The sequence below is a fragment of the Chenopodium album genome, chromosome 15 (genome assembly GCF_948465745.1).
Source record: "Chenopodium album chromosome 15, dcCheAlbu1.1, whole genome shotgun sequence".
In the NCBI taxonomy this organism is placed as follows: domain Eukaryota; kingdom Viridiplantae; phylum Streptophyta; class Magnoliopsida; order Caryophyllales; family Amaranthaceae; genus Chenopodium; species Chenopodium album.
In genome coordinates, this window is record NC_137848.1 from 5557283 (window position 1) to 5561366 (window position 4084).

The 4084-nt window shown below is 28.9% G+C and overlaps 1 non-coding gene across 1 annotated transcript; it reads left to right on the plus strand.

Moving 5' to 3' along the window:
- The first annotated feature begins 533 nt into the window (after positions 1–533).
- TRNAL-UAA (transfer RNA leucine (anticodon UAA)) lies at positions 534–616 on the plus strand. Its single transcript has one exon. It is a non-coding gene; the product is annotated as a tRNA-Leu (tRNA).
- The last annotated feature ends 3468 nt before the right edge of the window (positions 617–4084 follow it).

Below are 4084 nucleotides of genomic sequence, written 5' to 3' on the forward strand. Positions count from 1 at the left end.
GGCAAATGTTGAAAATGATGTTCTTTATAAGATAGTGTTATGTTTATTGTTATTAATAGCTCTATGTTCTTGTTTTATATCTCTTATGTTCTTTTATTATATTCTTCATGTTCTTTTAAAATAGACGCTAAAAAATTATTACGTTCATTATATTTAACAATGTGTTTTTTTTCCACTTTAGATAAATGTTTTTTAATCTTTACAAATCTGTAACATGTTATTTTCACTTTAGCTAATGTTCTTTCCATTTTAGCTAAATGTTCTTTACATCTCTATACAATGTTCTTTTCGTTTTTTTATTTTGAAACGGATGCACCATGCCCATGGTACATCCGCCTCCATGAACCGCTAATTGAATTCTAGAAGGGGAAGGGTGGGCTAGGAGCATTAGACATCATTATTAAGAAATAATTTTATTTCGGTAAGAATAATTTAGTGTAGCAAATAATTGAGGGCGAAGTCTGTTCAAAATAAATTTGACGCCAAAATAACTTGTATTATATTTTTAATTGATTACATTTTATCTTATCGAAGCTGGTTTGCCCGAGTGGTTAAGGGGGCAGACTTAAGATCTGCTGCACATAAGTGCGCGTGGGTTCGAACCCCACAGCCAGCACATTCTATAGCTCATTCTTTTCAATTCTTAGGATGTTTGCCTGTTTGGTTTATTATGCAATTATATATTTTTCTATACTTAATTTAAAATATTGTTTTTATATTTTGGATGTTAAGGTATAAAATGAGCAATTAATATATGTGTCGCAAAATTCACAATCACAAACTAATTAATTTGATAACAACAGATTTGGATGCTATCTAAAAATTGCCCAACACACACATAATATATACCTTACTACAATAATTTATTTTGGCTTACATGTTTAAAATTTGTTAAATATTCATCACAGATTACATCCATTTCCCAAGCACAAACTTCTTATGTCTTTTCTTAATATATTCCTGTGCTTTTGCATCAACATCTTCGTCATGTTGCTGTTGCATCATTTCCATTCTTTTGCTACACTCGGCCTTCCGGTTTATCTTCTTCAATGGCGCGAGGACATGGGAGAAGTAGATGTTGTATTCATCTAACATACTCTCTGTGTGAACTACCTTACTCGATTTTGTGTAAGACGACATTTTTTATCCGACCTTTTTTCACTTGGGAGATAATGATTATGTATATGTATGTATGTATATATTGTGAGTTTGTGACTAATAAGAGTAATGTGTTGTATATTTGGATGGTTAATAAAAACATTCAACTTGAAAGAACTTATATATAGGGTGTTGTGACTGTTGTCAGGTAAAATTTAACCTTTTAATTTTGCATGTGCTATAATTCATGCCTTAAAATTTTGAATGAATTAAGCACGTTTTTCATTTGTAGATAATGGCATGAACAATTTTTTTTTTATAATTTCTCTCCTATTATGATAAAGTGTCCAAATCTTAGAATGCATTTAGTTTTAACTTAATTGGTTAATGAAATAATGGCCCCCTAATCTATTGACATATACATAATACATGACATACACGTAAGAATCTTAAAAACATAGTACTATGCATAATGCATTAGCTAATATGACTATCAAGCTATGTGAATTAAAATTACTAAGAATATAATGAACCGACTATATCAAATTGTACGAGCATTATGTTTATAATATTTATATTAATAATGAAGTGGAGGTACTGTTATGGCGTATAGTAAAGCTAAGTATGTTATAATACTATATAAAAATATGGTTATAGGCTTATAGCATATTTTAAGGCTTAATAGAATAATACTTTGTAATTAGTATCTATCAAAGTATAGTTACAACTATTTAAAAGTATATGGTTCCTTGCTTCATCTGAAAAAGTATGGTTTTTTATTTGTTTTTTTACAATCTCGTCTTCAACTTGGTTTGGATTATCTTAAATGATTGTAGTATAGGAGCCTAATTTAAGTCCCCCATATTGCTAGGAATGCAAAGCTGATTGACTCATTCGATCTGACCCGGGTGCAATTCTAGCGTGGAGTCCAATTAATGTAAAACAAAGTCAAAATGTGTCAATCAATATTTAGTTTTTATTAGAACTTCTTCCTATCAATTTCTTATAATTTTATTAAACTATTAAAATTTACGATATTATCGTTGAAGATAAGATGGTCTAGTCATTATTTTATATAGTTTTGCTCTCTTCATTTTTCCCACTAAATAGCCTAGTTTTATTATTACTCCAATTGTTCATTTCTTAAACCACAAACTCTTCTCTTTTCTATTCAATATAAAGAGGATTCACTAACACTATCTTTCTAATTGGACATATTGACCTATTTAGGCCGGATCTTTTGACCTGAGGTGAGTTGATATAAATTAAAGTAGAATGACAAGGTGAATTGAACTAAAATACACTTAAAATTAGTTTAAATGAACATAGCATTAATCCACTTTATACAATATAATATCATACATTTTTTTATGACCACATACATATATATAAACTTCTCCAAAATTGCGTGTTAATTAATGAACAGATGTAATTTATAAACTTTGTTAATTTTTCTAAATGCATCACTTTTGAATTCATGAATTTATAGGCAATTTTTAGCTAGAGTAGAGAGATATAAAAAGAAAAAGAAAAGATGACTCATTGATAGGAAAGAAATAGAGAAAATTTACCAGCAAAAAAAGGAAAGCAATGCATTCGAATTGAACTTACATTTATAAATAAAGTGATGCATCTAAAAACGAATGAAGATTTTTTATTTTTATTTTTATTTTTTTTAATTTTTTAATTTTTATTTTTTTTGAAAAGGACATATTAATTAAAAATTCATTGAATTGGATCGTTGAATTCCTGAAATAATTAATCTTGATACGTTGTTATTTACAGGCATATCGACATCCAGCTTTAATTGAGGTACCGATTCCTTAGCTTGTACAAGTATTAGTTAGCCTGTTAATACTGTACTCCTATATTTTTACTTGAGCAATCAATATTAACAAATGTATTTATTTGCTGATTAAACAGTCAAAGATTTTGGATGCTTATCATGGAGATGTGACTCCTTTATATATGCTGCTTTTTTTTTGTCCATGAATATGTCTATTATACCAATTGGTTGTTGGTGTAGTGGTGATTAGGACTACACTTGGTAGGGAGGAGCCGTGTTCGATCCCCCCGCAACAACAATTGGGAGGGGACTGGAACCTAACTACCCAAAATTGATCGTTAAATTCGGATTAGTCCAAAGGGGTGAATTAGGCGGAACACCAAAAAAAAAAAAAAAAAAAAAAAAAAGGAATATGTCTATTATATTATCTTTGATAATTATAGAATTTCATTAAGTGGAAACTATATGTTTATAGACTGTGTGTTTGAAAAATGATTTACAAAAAGTAGATTCTTTGAGCACCATTAATATCATACATTTTTTTTAAAGTAAAAACACAAAATTTGGACATTTTCCAAGTATTTACCGGAGCGACTCTAACAAGATCAAGTACGACTATATTTTCTCTTACAAATAAATCATAAAAATACGAGTAGTAAAGAAGGGTGTATGAGTAGCTATTAAAATTCAAAACATGTTAACTAAAGATAAACAAATTAAATAAGAGTAAAAAAGCCCAAACTAGTCTTTTTTTTTTTTTTTGACATGCCAAACTAGTCTTATCAGGGACAAGTCGATAGATAAATACAATATCGAGAAGAATAATACTTCCTCCATCCATACAATATCGCCACAAGAGGGGAAGACACGACAAAATTTTAAATGAGAACATAGGAAGTATATAAAATACGACGGAATTGAATAACAAAAATAACATACAATATTTTTAAGTGGAAAACCCCTCCTCAATAATAAGAGCACAAATAATTACCACCCTTATCTTAGGGACGAAACAACTTTATTACTAGCAACAATATTAAAAAATATCTATGTCAAGAATTGAACTCAGGTCCATTAGAAACTAAATAAGAAGCCATACCACCTTTGCTATCTAATACTTTTATTTATTTATGCTTCTTAAATTTAGTTAATGTATGGCACGAGAATTTATTTATTTATTTTTATACAATTTATTTTCTT